This window comes from Mastigoproctus giganteus, chromosome 11, assembly GCF_048544385.1.
Source record: "Mastigoproctus giganteus isolate SK-2022 chromosome 11, ASM4854438v1, whole genome shotgun sequence".
Taxonomy (NCBI): Eukaryota; Metazoa; Arthropoda; class Arachnida; order Uropygi; family Thelyphonidae; genus Mastigoproctus; species Mastigoproctus giganteus.
The window spans coordinates 51,105,681-51,127,206 of NC_143585.1; the positions used below are offsets into that span (position 1 = coordinate 51,105,681).

At 36.3% G+C, this 21,526-nt stretch overlaps 1 protein-coding gene across 1 annotated transcript in view; it reads right to left on the reverse strand.

Annotated features, from left to right (window-relative positions):
* Window positions 1–20,433, reverse strand: part of LOC150078005 (teneurin-m-like) — a 401,155-nt gene extending 380,722 nt beyond the window's left edge. Inside the window, exon 1 of the mRNA XM_090385355.1 lies at window positions 20,257–20,433. The gene's annotated coding sequence lies outside the window, so the exon portion shown is untranslated. The remainder of the gene's footprint in view (window positions 1–20,256) is intronic.
* Window positions 20,434–21,526: the final 1,093 nt, after the last annotated feature.

Genomic DNA, 21,526 nt, shown 5'->3' on the forward strand with positions numbered 1-21,526 from the left:
ATGTATCTATGTTACTAATGTGGTTATGCTTGACACGCATGCATCTACTTTCTGCTAAATATGTGCGCTGTATTCCCCCGTCTTTTTCCTTCAGCTACGTATTTTTTCCCTCCAGCTTACTTCTGCTACTATAAGGTTGGGCTTCACAACCCCAGCCAGCTCAGTGTGATTTAATAACTTTTCCTTGCTTTTTATCTTTCTACTATCTATTTCTACCTTTCTTCCCGTTCGTAAAACTATTAGTGTATACGAGGGTGATACGAACGTTCCTGCTATCCTCCTTTTATCGCTATTTTCGTTTGTATTTAATTAATTACTTCCTTTTCCCTTCCCTATCCTCAATTTAATACCTCACCCTACACCATGTGCTTGTTCTAAATTACAGCATTTAAATCCTACACAAAACTCTACACCTTTCTTCTACTACTATGGACAAGTATAGAAACGCAGTTCCTGATACATGGTCAGGTGTAGTCCCCTGATGAAATACCTGATCGTGCATCAATATTTACTTCAGCTGACTTCAGATTCTGCATATTTGCCTTACCTGTATTCGACTTTTATCTAAATATGTTCCCCCATATCTGATGACAGCATTACCACTTTTTACTTTATTTTATTTTATTTGTATTATATTTTACCTTATTATTAATAATTTTACTTTACGGTTCACTCACCTCCTATTGGCTTTGCAATTCAGCCCATAATTTTCTTAATTCATCATAACGTTTAGGATATTAACATTCTTTTACCTTTTACAAATCTACTATACTTCTTTTTCTACTGTCCTTACCCTTCCAGTCACTGGCACTTTGTGTGTAATTTTCACATCCATCTATGCATACTTATATAACTTCTTACATACGTAAGAAGTGGAGCTCCCCAAGGATCGTACTAGGACCACGTAGCTATGCATAGTATCTTGTGGAGGAGGGCTTCAAATGCTAGTTCAATTCCACCATGGTAACTATGTTGATACAGAACCCTTTAAAACGGACACACTGGAACCATTGTTGTTTCTGGTTTTCTTAAATGACATTGACGAAAAGATGGAAGGCTCGATGTCAACATTTGATGAGCGGTTAATGAACGCTTGGAGTACTGTGCCCAAGGGTCCGAAGGCAGCACTTAAAAAAACATCGAGCTTCTCGAAAGGATCCAAAGGGACTCTTTCGAGAAGCTTATGGCAACGCCTGGTGAGATTCCGCAAATGGGCTCCGATATGAGGAAAGAGTTGGAAAATGTGGACCTTAGAGCGGAATCATTGAGGTCCATACGGCTCTGAGAGGTGAACTATAATAAAACAGAAATGTTCAGTTTCTTTTTTTTTTATGTAAACCCCAAACACGAGAGGTGTTAGAACCTATAGTACTTAGTACCGTGCTTGGGTTGGAAGCTGAGAAGAAGATATTTGTTGACATTGGTCTTGAACTTCTGTAGACTAATTTTCAGGAAATACGTATGAAGGAAGGTTATTCGAAAAACGGCAGTTGAATGAATAAACGAGGAAGATGAAAAGTTGATTCTGCGAGTTTGAAGTTGGACAGTAAATGGATGTTGGCTGGTGGCGGCACGTGTTCGGACTGTTGAAAGAGAGAGCGGGAATTATAGAAGCCAATTCAGAAGAACAGTGCCCATGGAAGTATTTGTAGAAGAGGCATGCAGCAGAAACAGTACGTCTATGAGACAGCGAGTGGAGAGACTCTGTTAGAGATGAATCATTAATTAACCTAACTGCCCTCTTCTGAATGGAATCAAGAAGCCTGAGAGAGGTTTTGGGGGCACCACCCAAGATGTGGGAATAATATTCCATGGCAGGGCGGATTTGCGATTTATACAGAGTGAGCAGCTGTTTGGAAGAAAAGTAACGCCCAGAGCGAAAGAGAAAACCAAGTTTTTTAGATGCAGAGGAAGCAATATTTGTAATGTGCTTGTGCCAAGAGAGATTGGAAGTCAGGGTAATCCCCAAAAGAGATATATCATTTTGCCTAGAAATCGCAGTGTCACCAAAGATAAGCATAAGAGCAGAAGAATCCTTTTTGCGAGATATAAGACAAGACTGAATTTTATAAGGGTTGAAATCAATTAAGTTGTCTTTGCCCCACTGTAAAAATACCTGAAGATCGGCATTTAAGGAATTGGTAGCAGATATTCGAGAAGTTGAAGCTGATTGAGCAGGGCGAGATTTCTCAAACTGGAAAGAAAGTGGAATGCAATGTGCTATCATCAGCAAAACTATGGATAGGATATCGGGTAAATTGAAGAAGGTCATTAATATGCAAGAGGAAAAGAGTGGGGGAAAGAACTGAACCTTGGGGGACACCTGCATTAGTGGAGAAATTAGAAGATAGAGAGCCATCTACCATCACCCTCAGTGAGCGATCAGAGAGAAAACTGGATAACCAATTACTAAAAACAGTTGGCAAACCATAAGATGGAAGCTTTTTCAGAAGATCTTTATGCCAAACACAATCAAAAGCCTTTGAGATGTCAAGAGCAACTACTTGTGTTTAACCGAACCTTTCCATTGAATTAGTTCATAAATGGGTAACATAAGCCAGAATATCACAAGTGGATCGACACTGACGGAATCCATACTGGCGATCGTTGATCAGACGGAAGGTTTCTAGTTAGTTTAAGAGGCGGTGGTTAATTGATTTCTCCATTACTTTAGAAATATCAGTTGCAATGGGACGATAATTGGATGGGAGGGATTTGTCACCCTTTTTAGGAACTGGCTGGATATGAGCAAATTTCCAGGCAGAAGGAAAAACACCTTTGGAATAAGAAAGTGAAAAAAGGCGGCAAAGAATAGGAGTAAGTTCAGGAGCACAGGTTTTGAGAACAAGTGGAGAAATACCATCAGGACCTGGAGCTTTCTTAGCATCAAGATTCGTCAAAATCCTTCTGACATCCTTTTGACAAAAGACCACAGAAGGCACTGAATGGAGTGTGTTGGGAATGGTGGGAGGTGTTTTACCAAGATCATTAATACATGAGTTGGAAGAAAAATGGGATGCTGGCAGGTCAGCTTTATCCTTGGCTGAAGTGACAACAGAACCATCTGGTTTGCACAGAGGTGGGAGCAGAGATGGGAAAAAGTTGCGGCCAATAGCTTTGGCAAGAGACCAGAATGCTCGGCTACCATTAGGGCAAGAAGCAAGTTTTCTACTCTTAGCCTGTTCAAACTCTAGTTTGGACTGATTAATAACTGCTTTACAATTGTTGCGAGCTTTGGTGGGCAGAAAATGAAACTGAAGAATTAGAAGCAAGCCAATTACGATATGCAACATTCTTCTCTTGAACAGCCTTAGCACATTTATTGGAAAACCAAGGTTTAGATAAAGGACGAGATTTTTTTTGTTGTTGTTGTTTGGTAGTTGTTGGCGCATCGGCTTCTGTGGCCATAATGCACCTCCCACGGTTTTTGCAGTGCTTTGATCCAAGCCCGAGGCGTGATTCGAACCCGCGACCTTTGGGTTGCGAGGCAGACACTTTACCCACCCAGCTAATCCCGGCTGTCCAAACCAGATGGTTCTGTTGTCACTTTAGCCAAGGATAAAGCTGACCTGCTAGCATCCCATTTTTCTTCCAACTCATGTATTAATGATCTTCGTAAAACTCTAAAGTGGAGTGTGGGATAAAGGATTCCATTCCTGCAACAATAATTTCACTGACACGATCTGAGCAAATGTTGACATTTTTTTTTTTTTTTTTTTTTTGGTAGTTGTTGGCGCATCGGCTTCTGTGGCCATAGTGCACCTCCCAAAGTTTTTGCAGTACTTTGATCCAAGCCCGAGGCGGGATTCGAACCCGCGACCTTGGGGTTGCCAGGCAGGCACTTCACCCACCTGGCTAGCCCGGTCGGCAAATGTTGACATAAGAAGTTTTGAAACCGTAATCCGACCAAGGAAAAGAAGAAAAGAAATTTCGCAGATCATCCCATTTTGTATTCTTGTAAGGCCAAACAACACGAGGTTGGGAAGAGCCATGAGATAAAGGCCCCATTGGAGAAGAGACAATCACTAAGTTGTGATCTGAAGTGCCTAAAGGACCACTCACTTCGACTGTGTATTCAGAAGGGTTGTTTGTGAGAAAAAGATCAAGCGTGTTGGCTGTATGGTTAGGATTGTCCAGCATTCTTGTAGACAAATGAACAATCTGTGTAAGGTCATTAATAATTGCAAAAGCCTCAGCATCTCGACCAGCTGGGTCGGTGTGACTAGAAAACGGAAGCCAGCTGGAGTTGTGAACATTAAAATCACCAAGGAAAATTACCTCACTGTTAGGAAAGTTGGACTGGAGAAAGTCAAATTGCAAAGAGAGGAAGTCAAAGAGCTCCAAGTGATTAGTGGAGTTGGGAGAACGGTAGAGACAACAGATGAATTTGACACAATGAGGTAGAGAGATTTTAAGCCAGAGAAGATCAAAGAGAGGAGATTCCAAATTGCCAAGTCTCTGAGAGGGAATATCAGAACGGACATATGCACAAGTACCACCTTTGAGGCGAAAAGAATCATACAGCGAATAATTTGGGCAACTGGGATGAGCAGTAGTTGAATCAACCGATAACTGAGGTTGTCTCAGAAAAAATCCATGGGGTTTGGCAGAATGCAAGTGGAAATGGACATCGTTGAGATTAGAATTCAGACCACGTATATTTGTGAAATGAATTTGGATGTGTTTGGGAGGTTTGATCTTTTCGCAGATAAGCTTGCTTTATTAGTTTGACAATTCGTGGTGTATTCAATAGTAAAAAAAGTGGGTGGGACATGCTGTATGAAGTAATGAAATTTTTCGATATGGCGTACATGTGGTAAGAATATACCCAGATCCTTGACATAACGTGGCCTCGGCAATGCTCCCCGCATACACACTACTCGGACTCCCTCCAGTCACTATCTGGCAGAGTAGAGGTAGCAAGCTTATACACTAGCTGATCTGGAAGCCTCCTAGAGAGTTACCAATAGGTTCGGTCCGGTGTACTAACTAGCGGCCGGCCTGCGAACACCGTTTTAGAGCTGTGCCCACGAAATGTAAGGAATATTGGATCTCGCCATGATGTTCATCATAACCTCAAAAGTCATCAATCATACTGTATGATGGAAGAGTTAGGGAAGGGTTGACCGGAACTTAGCTCTAGAGACTAAACATGGGTTCCACCACTTCAAGCCTCCAATAAGCAAAATGGTGGTATTTCACCGGTTGATGAGAGTCATCTCCCACCTAGAATTGCCTGGTAACACAGAGGGACGGCATTCCTCCATGTGGTGTGGGCGCCACACCTTGACCCCTGCTTACGTTGGTTCACACCTGGGTGGTCACCCACAGCGTGCTTGTGCATGGAGGTTATACCCAGGATTAGTAACAGTCCCACCATCGTGAAGGTGCAAGCAGAGGATATGGTTGTCATAGACCATCCGGATTTCGCCGAAATTGGGTCCACTTGACTCGAGTGTCACCCGAATATCAGTTCCATCAGTGTTTTAGACTCCCAGGTAGCAAGTACAGCTTGTCTGGCATATCTGAGAGAATGTCTGTGACAACTTCAAGACCAGTTATAAATGAAAACATAAACTATGGCCACAAATTGAATATACGAAGGAAATAGGTTAGGCTGGATTTCATGGAGTTTTCTTTCAGCCAACGAGTTGTTAATTATTTGAATAAGTAACTTCCTTGAGTAGCTGATGGAGACAGCTTGGGGAAATTTAAAGATCAGCTGGATAGGAGCCTACATGAGGAGGGAAACGCACTGGTTTATTTTACCTGGAACTTAGCAGCACCATTTTGGCTAACAGTAAACATTTTCAAATTAAAATATCTACGAAAATTTTATTCATGAATATTTCTGAACGTTTTATTTAGGATTATAAATGCAACACTATTATTTCATCGGCTACGTTGACTAGAGACACAAACGTTAAATGGATCAATGTACATTTATTGAGGCAACGCCCTCGTGCTTCTAGTTAAAGCTTAGACCAGTTTCTTGTCAACAAAACGCCAATATTCCCTCGAATAAAAATTCGTTCATCCCAGAAGGCTCTATCTACAGTTCATATTTCTACACATATTTATGCCAATTCGCTATCATAAAATCGCGAATCGATTTCGTAATTTGCTAATGACCCTTAATGGTATCTCGACTATACCAATCTCTCCGTGGTTCCAACTTCGTAATGGCCTACAGACGGAAGTATTTATGCAAAAAAGCATGTTAACGAACCATAGAGAAGCCATTGTCATCCGATGTTTACTTGGCACATAAAATGCGATGTATTACGGATTCTATTGATTTTCTGTTGTTTAAAATGCCTTTCATTCGCTATCTGCTCATAACAACTTCCCTTTTTGGAAACCAAATTACAGGGGGCTCTACTCTAATCAGAGCCCCCCTATTAAAACACTATACCTCCCCACCCTTTTAGAAGTCAAATGCATAAGAATAATCATCAGGAAAATGTCATGAAAATTATGCTGATTGTTATAATGTTGCCTCGATACTGTTGCCAGGATGACTGTTGCCATAGCTGCCAACTATCAAAAGCGAAAAAAAAGAGAGGCACTTCTGTGCTACTCTTCTACTCTTTCTTGCTTAATATCGGTAAAATAGAACAGGGATCAAAAGCGAATATAAAGCTATTAATTTCTAGAATTGGAGAACTAGAGTGGTGCCACACCTTAATTGCCATCTAAAGACAAACATACAAAGGTAAAATGCCATGTTACTTCCTCTCTTTGTGGGGTCTCTGCGTTTATATGCGTAATATTCCACTAACAACTACCCGTTGCTCTTGGAAACTTGGCGCCAGAAAGACACGAGTTGGAGGGATTTCATACTATTTGATAAGCGAGGAAATATCATTAGGAGTTTATTCGCCACATTAGGTTTAATCTCTCCAAATGATGAGGCTGCTCTCGGGACAGAAAAGGCAACTAGAGCTAATTTTTCTAGTGTTTAGAATATGCATAGAGAATCATTGAACATGGATGACAGTCATTAATCTTTCACTAATAGCGAGTTAATACCAGTAATGCTTTTAATGTTTATTTCATTACATTAGAGTCTACAATTCGTGTTTGGGGCAAAAAAACAACAGTTAAGAATGATAGACCAGGGCCGATGCTGATCTTTCAGTAAAATTACTTATTTTTGGACTGTTGTGAAGTTCTCTCTTTCTCTATCGAAGTTGTTTCTCTCTTTCTGATTATTTTAAAGCGAGTTGATATGTTCGTATCATATCTTACGTTAATTACACACGTTGCCATTTACAAGAACCTACATTCACTGGCCAAAAAATAATTAGAAATAGTTTATTTATTTATTATTTTCATAGTTTTACAATTGGTCTATGGAAAATCAAGTTAATACCCGACATAGCTGTACATGTATGGGGTCACCATTCTGGAAGTACAGAAGTCGTCCGCTGATGAACTGCCCAGCAGCTAAATGTTCTTTGAAGAGCTCGAATTACCATGATCTTTAAGTCTGATGCAGTCAACCCTAAAGATGTTAATAGGGTAGCGGATGTTCTGCACCAGACTCCCTTGAACAACACTGTCGCAGATGATAAAATGAGTTGTCTTCCGTACTGTTGTCCAATTAGTTGTTTTAGGCTATTATTTTCATTCTAATATCTGGTCTTAAGTTAGTGACATGTCTCCAATCATAGCCCTGCCCCACTACTTGTACATCCAGAAGGAAGAGAGAGCCATCTCTAGCACAGAGGAGGTCTGGTTTCCTAAGATCTTCCTCAGTTTTGTAGTGTGGACTTTTGGACCTCCCATTCTTTGTGACTGACCCTATTCTGGAGAGTGTTTACAATCGCATCATGTCTTTTTATCCTCACCCCGTGTGTCTTATTGCATCTTTGTGCAATATGGGCAAGGGATTCAGTAGCCAAACATTCAGCCCTGCAGTTTCTATCCGTACTTCTTCCTCTAGATGTTTTGGAGAGGGCGGGAAGAGAATTAATCCTGGTTTTGATCAGGTCAATGTATGCATAGTCTGACAATATTGTGGTACCGTCCCCTACCCACCAATGCTGGAGGCAGACATGACATGATTCCTTAAGGCCAGAGTCATCAAAGGACCCGTGTAACAAACGGCTTTCGTCTCTAATCTAACTCTCTCACCCATCAATAATTTATTCACTCCTTTTAGTTCTTGTTGGATGGAACTCCAGCAAGAGATCTTATCAAAGATGAAGATGAGTATCGCAGCTTTTCGAGGCGTTCTTTCTTCACCAGGGGGATGGTCCATCTTAATGATGGACCATCCTCCCTGATGAAGAAAGAACCCTACCCTCTATGCAATATCTAGTAGGGCCGCCCTCTGCCAAAATTGAAGCCAGTACACGTTATATCATAGATTCCAAGTGTTTGAGGGAGTATTGCTCAAGATTTGTCCATTCCTTGTTCAGGATATTCGTCAACTGATCTATTTTGGTCAACCTAGAACTGTCTAGCCAAACTAATCTTTCCAACACATTCCAGACATTGTCAAAAAACAAAATAATTTTAATTATTTTGTTTTTGTATTATTATACTCCAGCACCAGTTGTGCTGGAGTATAAACAGTTAAAGTGGTCGATTTCTAAAACTCTTGAAGTAAGCAAATCGAAGTTATATTTCTGAGTCAATTAGAGTAAGCTTTCAACTGATATATGATTCATCTCGCTGATGGAATTGCGTAGATAGAGCACAATAATAAAGAGAGAAACCAACTCTCTGTTTTGAACGATATTATTAATGGATTGCCATGTAAAAGATGTTATGTTTATTGCGATAGTATGAATGCTGAAGTAACAGAAATATCTTCGGTGATTAGATGAAAAAAATATTATACAGTAAGCACCGAAAAATAATAACAAAAATGAAATAATAGAGAGAGAGAGAGAGAGAGAGAGATTGTATGTAAAAAGCGAGAAACACAGTTTGAATAAAACGATTGGGATAAAGAAGGGGAAAAGGGAAAAAGAGCGAAATGCAAATAATGAGTAAGAAAGAGAAATAGCACGAAAATAAAAGAGCAAAAGTAAAGTAGAGAGAATCGATTTATTTAGCCGTTCCTTCAACTTGAAGTTTTTATCCTGAGCAGCGTGGCTACAGAAATAGTTTTCTCTGAACGGATTCTATGTATGGGGAAACAAAATTACGACCGCAATGTTTTTTCCAATTTTTCGCAAGGAAATCAGTTGCCTTCGCACTTTTGCTACATTTGTTTCGTTGGCTTACGATTTAGCACACCGGTATTGAAAATTGGAGCTTTCATTTTGAAAGTTCTGCAAAGTCAAATCTACCACTCCACGCTTCACTTAAAGATAAGACCAACTCGTAATCTTCCTTGTGAGGTCAGTCAAAAACAAAACGGTGAACAAGAATTTAACAACAGGTAAACAAAATATGAATCGCAAGCATCGTTTGACATCTCATTTAACATGAAATATCAAGTAAGAAATATAATATCTATTTAAAGCCATTAGCAGCTTCCATTTCGTGAGCGTTTTAAAATAAGTCCCAGAAGAACTGTATCATAACATCCACCAATAGTGAAACTCATCTAATTCACACTTGCTCAAATCTAATCTGCACTTTGATCAACGCTTACGTGTTGATCAAAGTGCTCTTAACTGTGATGAAAGGCTCTAGAAGAGAAGAGGGTCCTAAAAGCCGCATAATATGGTATTCAGGAAATAATCAATGAGCGAAGGATGCATTGACTCTTTCTAGATTGCTCTTGAGAATCGAAAGTGACTCTCCAAATTTAAAATATGCTTAACATTTAAAAAATGTAAATGTTATTGAATAAAATATAAATTTTATTGATTAAAGCGAGCGATCAATTCCTCATCCATAAAAAAAAAATGTTTCCAGTTAAGAATTTCTCGATAATTACTTTAACTACTTCCTATTGGTATCTTAACAAATCACGTGATCACTACCGCGGTTATCTGAGCAGAAATTGTGACCTATTTACTACTCCAGATAAACCATCGGCTTAGCTCAAGTTCTTCTGGCTACAGTGGCGCACTCTAACGACATATTTCTCGCTCTTCAAATATCCCTCCATTGCTTTTGCCAAGTACACTCAATATGATCCTTAATTCTACTCGCCCCTCTGGTTATTTTTGCCTAAAACAGAAATATTTCTTGTATTTAACGTACGCGACTGAAATAATCTGAAAAAAAAAAAAAGCAATTGATTTTTCGAGTGTAGTCATCCATAAAAATGTACCAAAATCGCTAAGCCATATGGGAATAAGGAACTTGTTCATTTTGTTTTTAATTTCCCAAGCGTAAAAAGGCTAATTTAAAATTCCACTGACAGTATTCGCGATTATGTGAGACCAAAGTGGGCGACGTGGATTAGTACATGATTCATAGACAGAGTCCGCGTATTGTATTCACTGAGGATTTTAAATGGATCTCTCGCGTAAGTTTTAAATATCCCGAAATCGATAGATAAATCAAGCGCGTAGTTAACAGCGCTTTAATCTCGAACCAAAAAAACTGAGCAGATAATAGCTTAACAGCCCGAGTGTTTAGACCGGAATAGAATAATGATTTACCAACTTACCGAGTGTACCTGAGGAACAAAATATGGATGAACTGACAATGATCCAAATAGCGTTATCATTAACAGTCGGTAGATGGCGCTGATTGAAACCATTTAGTCTGTCCAGAAGCGATTGGACACGATTATTAGAAATCAGCTTGGACATGCAGAAATGAGATTGAACACGATTAATTAGAAATGAGATTGCACATGATTATTACAATGAGGTTGGACATGTAGAAATGAGGCCGGACATGATTATTAGAAAGGGGATTGGATATAATTATTAGAAATGAGACTGGACATGATTATTCGAAATGAAATTGGTTGTTGTTGTTAGTTTAGGTATTTATTAGGCGCATCGGCAACTATGGCCTTAATGCGCCAAAATGAGATTGGACTTACAGAAATGACATTGGATATGATTATTAGAAATGAGATTGGACATGTAGAAATGAGGTTGGACATGATTATCAGAAATGAGCTTGGGCATGTAGAAATGAAACTGTACATGATTATTATAAATGAGCTTGAACATGATTATTATAAATTAGATTGGGCATGATTATTAGAAATGAACTTTGACATTTAGAAATGAACTTTGACATTTAGAAATGAACTTTGACATTTAGAAATGAGACTGGACATCATTATTAGAAATGAACTTTGACATTTAGAAATGAACTTTGACATTTAGAAATGAGACTGGACATCATTATTAGAAATGGCATTGTCTATGATTATTAGAAATGGCATTGTTTGTTGTTGTTGGTTTATAGTTTTGTTAGGCACATTGGCAATTATGGCCATAGTGCATCAAAATGAGATTGGACTTATAGAAATGAGATTGGATATAATTATTAGAAATGAGATTGGATATAATTATTAGAAATCAGATTGGATATAATTATTAGAAATGAGATTGGAGTTATAGAAATGAGCTTGGGGATGTAGAAATGAGACTGAACATGATTATTAGAAATGTGCTTGGACATGTAGAAAGGAGGTTGGACATCATTATTAGAAATGAGATTGAATATAATTATTATTAGAAATGAGCTTGGACATGATTATTAGAAATGAAGTTGGACATGATTATTAGAAATGACACTGGCTATGATTATTAGAAATGACACTGGATATGATTATTAGAAATGAGATCGGGAATGATTATTAGGAATGAGCTTGGGGCTGTAGAAATGAGACTGGATAGGATTATAATAAATGATATTGGATATGATTATTAGAAATGAGGTTGCACATGATTATGAGAATTGAGATTGGACATGATTATTAGAAGTGAGATTGGAATTATAGAAGTGAGATTGGAATTATAGAAATGAGATTGGATATGATTATAAAAAATGAGACTGGACATCATTATTATAAATGAGATTCGACATGATTATTAGGAATGAGCTTGGGTATGTAGAAATGAGACTGGACAGCATTATTATAGATGAGATTGGATATGATTATTAGAAATGAGATTGGATATGATTATTAGATAAGATTGGGATAAGATATTATTGGATAAGATATTAGATAAGATAAGGATATAATTATTATAAATGAGATTGGACATGTAGAAATGAGACTGGACATGATTATTAGAAATGACACTACATATGATTATTAGAAATGAGCTTGGGGATTTAGAAATGAGACTGGACATGATTATTAGAAATGAGCTTGGGGATCTAGAAATGAGACTGGAAGTGATTATTAGAAATGAGGTTGGACATGATTATTAGAAATGAGTTTGGGCATGTAGAAATGAGTTTGGCCATGTACAAATGAGTTTGGGCATGTAGAAATGAAACTGGACATGGTAATTAGAAATGAGATTGGATATGATTATTAGAAATGATCTTGGACATGATTATTAGAAATGAAGTTGGACATGATTATTAGAAATGAGGTTGGACATGATTATTAGAAATGAGCCTGGACTTGATTATTAGAAATGAGATTGGGTATGATTATTAGAAATGAGCTTGGTCATGTAGAAATGAGCTTGGACATGTAGAAATGAGACTGGACATGATTATTAGAAATGACACTAGATATGATTATTAGAAATGAGCTTGGGGATTTAGAAATGACACTGGACATGATTATTAGAAATGAGCTTGGGGATCTAGAAATGAGACTGGAAGTGATTATTAGAAATGAGGTTGGACATGATTATTAGAAATGAGTTTGGGCATGTAGAAATGAAACTGGACATGGTAATTAGAAATGAGATTGGACATGGTAATTAGAAATGAGATTGGACATGATTATTAGAAATGAGCTTGGACATGATTATTAGAAATGAAGTTGGACATGATTATTAGAAATGAGGTTGGACATGATTATTAGAAATGAGCCTGGACTTGATTATTAGAAATGAGATTGGGTATGATTATTAGAAATGAGCTTGGTCATGTAGAAATGAGAGTGGATATGGTTATTAGAAATGAGAGTGGACATGATCATTAGAAATGAGAGTGCACATGATTATTAGAAATGAGGTTGGAAATGTAGAAATGAGATTGGACATGGTTACTAGAAATGAGATCCTTACCATGAATTGCCTCCATACCGTCCTACTCTAAAAAATACTGGTCCAGTCAAGTACCGTTTATTTAAAGGATAATATGAATACCAATACCGAAGTTTAGAATATTTCAGGGGTGTTATCGGTGGATAAGCACTAAGAAAACTTGATCAACCCGATAATGAAATATAGGTTATTTATCAGTTAATAAACAATATATATTATTACAGCAACTTTGCATAAATTGCGACGTCTCAGAAAATATCTAGTACGTTATCAAAAACAGTCTAAACTTAATGGATCATTTAATTAAATAGAGTACATTTGATTTAGTCGAGAAACAAAATAATAAAATCGCATAACAATTTCATGAATGTTTTGCATAAGCTCCGATCACTTAAACCCACAAAAAAATCGCTCGTTTTTAACACTTTATAAAAAAACCTCTCCATCTATCTATCTATCTTCTACCTCTATGTCTCCACAGTTTCAAACGAAAGTAAGGGGAGCAGTAAATTGCAAAGAATAATTAGGGTTAAATCATCCACAGCGGCTCCAAGTATTTGATTAACTTCGTCTGTTGCCTGGCAATAATAGTTTCCAATTTAAAGTGAGCCAAGAGGAAGAAGAAAAAAGAAATACTCGAAGAAAAACGGAAAGAGAAATACTTTTATTCTACAAAACTCGAACATGCTCCGTCTCCAAGGAAGCCAGAACTAACAGTGTATCTGTGAAGGGCCTTGTTAGTCACCCCAATTTATTTCCTTCTCCTAATGGCGATACGGCAACTTTGGTATTTAGCCGAAAGTGTCAAAAAAAAGTAGATAATGTAGGAACAGCCTTAAATGACAGTGGCATTACTTAGACAGGAAGGAGACATCTGGCGAGTAAATGGCGAACTACCATATCTTGGTGAAGGTTCTTAGAGATAAAGAAAACAAACTATTATTTAAAAGGTTCATTTATTATCGCAGTCTAATGGCTTCTTATCCTAACATACACGCATTCATATACACACACACACACACACCCGATTCGTTCAAGGACATTATTTGTCCCTTTTCTTAAGAAAAAAAATATTTCGTGACTACTTCTTCTCCTCTACATGCAATTCTTAGACTTACTAAATGTTATTTATAATATAAAAAAGTAGAAGTGCTAATTGAAGTTGGTTTTTCGTTTAGCTACCATAAAAATGGTTTTCCAGATATTGTTATAAATCATCAATGTAGCTGGTGAGGGCAGTTATGTAAGGATTGATGATCTTAGAATGAGCTGTATTACAAATAATGAGTTCTTAATGTAAGTAAAGAAACCAATTCAACTTCTTGGTAGGAAATGACTTTGAAAGCTCATTCGCATTGCAATTTAATGCGTTGCTGTATATCAATTTCCAGCATCAATATTTATTTAACTCTACAACTCGTGCATGATTTGTTTATATAATAATAATATTAATTATTGCATTTTGTGTGGGATTATGGTTGGTTTGTTTTCTTGGTTTTATGAAACGTAATTAGAGAATAAATTAAAGGAATTCAATGAAGTTTATGGTTTTTTGAATTAATAAATCGAAATTGGTAATTACAGTTTCATAATAAATAATTTTCTTCGTTTTTATTAGATTGTTATGCCAATATCTTGTAACTTATGCGAGACAATGCTTTTTATGTCATAAAGAATAAACAAGGCTGGAATATGAATTATTCAAATTAAAATAAACTGCTCAATAAGATTAATTGGAAATTCGGTTTAAAGATGAATTCATCATTATGGCAATCGGATAAGTTCCACGCATTTAAATAAAGTTATCTTATATGCTCTTTTTCCTTTCTGCACTGAATTACAGTGTATTACCCTTCCCTCCCCCAGTGAAAGGGATGCTTCCTTTTTTTTTTCTTTTCATTTTTTGTTTATTTTTTTTAGGATTAACCTACTTTGAGGCTTGAACATCTAATTATAAGGAAGGGATGCGCCTTTTCCATTAACACTTCTGATCCCATAGGGGAAAAAAATTAACATTTCTCATTCCATAGCGAAAAAATTCCGAAGACAATTTTTAATATACATGAGTGAATGTTTAAACAAAAAGAATAATTCTTATGCATAATGCATAAATCATCTTAAAGAAAAAGGATATATTTTTCATAGTTCAAGAAGCATCCTAAGAGGAGAAAACTGATCAACCAGTCCAGTGCAAATTGGTTGGTTGATGTAGATTTTTCGCCAAGGTAACTAAGAGCACGAGGCTTCGGTATATTATGCCTATATAAATTCTATGTCAGTTTGAATATTTGAATGATGAAAAATGCGAATTTTGGAAGGAGCTAGGAGAAAAGAAACCTCACCAAGGACCAACTAACTTAGCTAGCACGCTTTTGGATTGTTTAAGGTAAACTCAGAGGCAATTAAGGGTACGAAACGTCTCGATATATAGTGAGTATAAACTGAATGTATTCTAGTCTGTTGTGCATATGGGAGGGAGGAGAAGGTATCCAAACTCAGATCTTTGCAAAAAAGTGCAACTGCAGCATTACCATGGAGGCGGGGTAACCACCACACGTGAGAGCAATATTCAATTTGTAGAGTTGACATGGAAATTTTATTATTAAAAATCTAAAAGTTATTTAAAAAGGAGAGGATGGATCTTGAATGATATTATTTAGGCATATAATATCATACTGGTTAAAAGGAATATATTTCATATCTTTTTCTTCAGAGTAGAAAAGTTTCTTCAACTTTTCAGAGAGGAAAGTTTTACACTCTGAGAAAAGGAAAAAAGTATGGCTTCGAAACGTACGAATGTGTGATTATTTTTCTCCTAGAAAAAAAAAAAAATGAAAATACGAATTGATGCGACAAAAAACTTTAATCAGAAAAATTTACATATCACAGTATGTTTCCCCTAAACTTATGTATTCATGGTTTCCCTAGATATTCGTTTTTTGATGTGTATTCGAATCCAAAAGAATTCAAGATGATATTTTAAAAAGTTTCTTAAGAAGAAATATATTTTAAAAGTCAGTATTGGGTTCCATTACGACAGCTCACAAAATTCGAAATTTATTTTGGCAGCTTTAAAGGTTAAAACATGTAAATCAGCCAATATCGTAATTAAGTTCAAAAACTGACTTTTCTTTTCAAAGGTATATTTGCCTTCTGCGAAAACTTTTCAAATACATCTCATTAAATTCTTTTTGAATCCAAATGAAGGATTATGATACAGTTGAAAAACGAATATGTAATGCTATCTGAATGAAAAACATCGTGATATGGAAGCTTTCTATGATTAAAATTTTGCCTCGCATCAAGTAAAGAAACTGAGTATTGAACATCGTAAAAACTTGAAGTTCATACTCCACCATTTTTTGTCTCGAAGGCAAATAAACAAACGCGCTTGTTTGTGCGTTCCCGCACAAGAAAATTAAAGCAGTAATCTTAAGGATCTTCATGGAACGGGGTCCCATCAGTGTGCTTTTTGGTGAATACATTATCTTTTTAATCAGAGTAACGCTGAAATATAAAATAAACAACACAAATGAATTTTTAAGTTTCCAAGTGGTTGATACTTCACGCTCGGTATGTTTACAGAGAAATAGGTAGATCCGTGCATTTTTCAATTTCCGTCAAATCTGTAGAATACTTTGAAGGAAAACAGCGCGCTTGTACTTTTTATTATTGCTGAGCTGGGGAACTTCATTTGGTTTTTCTGATTTCTTTCTTTCTTTCTTTTTTTTTCCTCGCAGAGAATTTACTTTCTTTAAATAAAAATACATGATCTTATTTCCCCGAAGCAAATGCGCTGTTTGCTTTAATGGTGTTGACTAAAACATACCGAATTACACAGGGAATGTAAAGTCTTCATTTCATTCAAAGAGGAAAAAAGTTATTGTTTTTGGATGTGTGTGTGTTTGAGGTAAGATTTACTAGCCTCATCCCTACCTCTGGAGAGAGAGAGAGAGAGAGAAGCGACAATGTTACATAGATTTATTTCAAGTTACACGCAAAGGAGTTATCTTATTCCTGAAAGGGCCTGCTTCCTTGGAAAACAATTTGTATTTACTGGGTATCAAGTAGAATTGTTGTTAGAAGGAAACGGAAAATATCCATTAGAAATGGAGGCCACCATAGATAAAATTTTAGCTCAATAATCAGTCAAGGTCTGGACGTGTCTTTGACTTTAAATGAAGAGCCTCTTTGCAGGGTTAAGCGATATTAACCCAGTCGATAATACAGGTTTTATTGAATTGTATTTATACTGTATGATGTTACTTAGGTGAGATAGTTTTAAAAGTTTCATGGAGTCTGAAATTAAACGGATGCTAAATAGTAACAAGATTTCATATCACTTATCTCAGCTAATACTGAATGAGCACAGATTTGCAGATATTTAATTTGATCTAAAAATCTTGATTTGTTCAAATATAAACGTGATTAATCTTGAATTGAACAAACCGAGTTGATCTTCGATTCCTTAAATAGCAGCATAGCGAATAGGAAAATTCTAATTTATATTTAGAAATTCGTACGCATTAGGGATGGAGTAATCGAAATAGTCTTGAATTGTTCAAATATAAATATTGTTAATCTTGAATTGTTTATAATATGAATTGATGTGTTGGGAAAAATCTCAAAAATTAAGTCTAAATTGATCAGAATAAAAAAAAAGTAACAAATGAAACACAAATTATGTAAAAGAGATTTATAGAATAACTGGACTCCCACTCTGATTTTTCAATAGTTAAAAACATTGGTCCATTCTTTATAAAACCCTAAAAAGTTGATAATCAACGCATTGCAGTAAAGGTTTTGCGATGGTGCATAGTTAACGAATTCACCATGGCATGCGTCAAAGAGATTTATTAGCTTCCTTTATTCTTAAGAGTTTCATCTAAGTAAGGTAATTAAGCACAATACTTCGACTCCTCGTGTATTTAAATTGGCTTCTTATATAGAAGAGCGTGGATTAAACTAAACAGATGATAAATGAAGTTTCTAACTTCTAAAACCTTTTCTCCGCTCTGGTAAATATCTCAAGTAGCGTTTGTAATACTTTTAATTCTAGTGTCTTAACTGTGAACTTTGGAGAGCTATAATACATCTCAGTATTCTAATTATTCTTAAGGTAATGTCGGATATTCAATATCGTTAAGGGATAGCGGTTTGAAATTAGTTCTTGGAACTCCGATTAGGAAAATTCTCATTTCATATATTTAGAAACTTGTACGCTTTAGAGATGGAGAAAACTTTTGGTTTGTTTCTTGGTTTAATAGTATGGAGAGCTCAGAAAGAAATATATAAATTAAAAAGAAAATTTTCCGATGTTGAATTTTTTAAATAGTTTCTCTGTCATTTAAATTCAACGAATATTAGCTTTGTTCGCACGTATAATATGTATGCTTGTTTTATACATCTGTATTTCCTAGTAATAATTGGCTCCTGTGACTTTGGAGGTTTGATTTTTAGTAATTAGTTTTAATCTTGAAATATAAACTAAGACCATAATCACTGCATCCTGCGTAGGATGATTCTGATACGAAAATTGTTATCCTCTTTGTGTACACGGTTATATAAAATTTATACAATAAAATATATTTTGAGCTATTCCATAAATTGATGCCTCTATAATACATTTCTTTGAATAATGAAACATTTAGTGGAAACTGGACAAGATTGATTTTAATATTTCTCAGAAAGATTGTGTGTATATTTATTTCTCCACCTACCAAAGGAAAGAACATTTTTTTCTGTTTGCCATTTACTGGATCACCTTAATATAAATTGGTCACATTGGCTGACCCTTTCATTCATCATAATGGGAATTTGACTTATTTAAAATATTCATATTGACATAACAGAAAAATCTAAATAATAATAAAAAAAAATCGTCCATTCTGCGAATATTTATAAATAAACGTTTCTTAGTAACTGCTGAATGCTTTAGTATGATATGATTCTGTATTTATCTATACACTCGTTTAATTATTTCTAAGAATTGTCGTGTGTATTTTTTAAGTAGAGATCTCATTTTATCTAACATACCATTCGCTTAAAAATATCGCATTTCTGTTTATTATAATTGACTCCCGCTTCTTTCTAAAAATTAAAAATTACAACCACAGTTTAATTATAATTTTAACTTTGAAGTAAAGCGCATAAATGAATTCACATCAATTGGTAAGAATACCGAATTTTAAGCAATTTTATATTAGAATAAAATGTCCACCTCCATTACTACTACATGCTTTCCAGTAGAGCATCCTCTACAGGGGTAAACGAATATAGTGACTCACTTTTGGCTGTTTATTATGTTTATCTGGCTTTATTTCTACGAAAATAAACATAGAAATTAATTACAATCGGTTGGTATAAATAAAGAATTTTAAGCAATTTTATATTAGCTTTTAAAGATTGTATATCTCATTTTATTCCTTATTGCCACATGCTTTCCGACAGAGCATCCTCTACAGGGGTAAATGAAATGCACTTAAGATTGCTATATTTAATACCATTCATATAACACGTGAAATATTTTCTCGTTGTATATGAGTAGTATTAAATACAGTAATAATCTTAATGAAGAACAACCACCTAACGTTCTTCCCCAACTATAATAGAAATACACTAAATTTTGTCTTTCTCTGGCTTTGTTCTACGAATATAAACAAACAATAAAATAAAAGCATTACTCTCTATTAATACATGCTTGGAATTGTTCGCCAGTACAATGATACTTCCCCTCATTGCCTTTATTGTTTGGGGGTTTTGTCGTAGATGGCAAAGGCCATCGTCCTCTGACTATGATGCCCACCGACAGGAAATGAACAGCGGTAAAGGTAATACCTCCGACTGAGAGAGCGTCTTCAGAAGCCTATTAAAAGGTCACAAATAACGGATGGCACGTGGAGCGGAGCACCCACACTTAATGCTTCAACCTCACTTACTCCGTCCAACCGGTTAGCTTAACGACACAAACCTGAAACTTCCTTATGTAGAGCGCGCTCAATGCATCAACTTCCACGTTCTCCGGTGGCAATACACACACACATACAATGTTAGAGGAATGTGGCCGAAGTAAACATAGCGACGCGCGCAAGCAATCAGTACCATATAGCCGGGCTTCGAGTATCAAACATACATACAACCCACTTACCTCTCACAACAGTCGCTTCTTACAATTCCACCTTGATACCGGCCTAGGTAGGGATGGGGGGGAAGAGGAGTAGCGATATGTTAGCTTCACTGCACGGCTTAAACACAATCCCGAATCAACTGTAGCTATTCTGCTGGAGACAGAAGGGCACGTGCCGTACGATCACACTTCCTTCGACACTCTGCGCTGTTAAAGCTCGCGAGCCCGCACGCCTCGGGAATAACAAGGCAGGCGCAGAAGCTGGTAGCTAATGAGAGTCGATCGATGAAGCCTGGGTAGAGAAGCTGCCACCAGGGGTAGATGGACATTACGTGCTACGGAAGAAAAAGGGGAGGGGAAAATACCGAGGTTCCCTTTCCCCGATTTTTGAGTGCAATTCGGGCAATTATTTCCCCCTTTGAAGTTCTGCGGCTATTAAATCGAAGTTATAAATGTTAGCAACATTTCTCTCTGTCTACGATAGTACGAAGGTTTTACTTTTAATGTGCCCCGAGCAATTTGGTACTCGGATGATGTGATGGGAAATATGTTTTGATTCCTAAAGAATATTTACTCAAGGTAACTTTTCCATAAGAAGTTCAGTGCTATCCAATCCGATGACTTTTGGTTTGTTTGCACTCCTTCTCCAAATCTTCTTAAGATATTAGCGCTTTGCTTTCAACTAAGAAAACTTTCGAAGCAATTCTTACTACCTTGGTGGTGCTCCAAGTGAAACTGCGATTCTTTGTAGTTTGTTTCTTGAAGTTTATTTCAACCACATAACTTGACGTTAGTTGGATTATTCGGTTGGCCAGTAGGGGTTTAATGAGAAGTGTTAAATTAAAAAGAGAGATGAAACGATGGGGAAAGGAAAGAAAAATCCAGAGAGTAAATGTGGGAAGAGACAAAAATAAACAATAAATAATTCAGTTAAAAGACTGGAAATAAAAATAAATAGATGAAAAGAGGTTTGGAGAATTTAAAAAGAAATTAGTGATGAGAAGCGAAGTTTAAAAGAAAAGAAAAATTGAGGAAGAAATGGTAAAGAAAGAAATTGAACAGAAGATACATAGCGAAAGAAACAGGGAGAGAGATAGAGGACATAGAAAAAATGGAAAAAATCACGAAGCGAAAGGTAGGAAGTGTAGTGACACAGAAGAGATAACAAAAAGAATAGGGAGAAAAAGACAGTAAGACAGATTAAGAGGGACAACGAAAGAAAGAGAGAAAAAATGGAAGAAGCATCAACGAAACAGGAAAATAATTATACACTTCTGAAAAGAAATTTAAT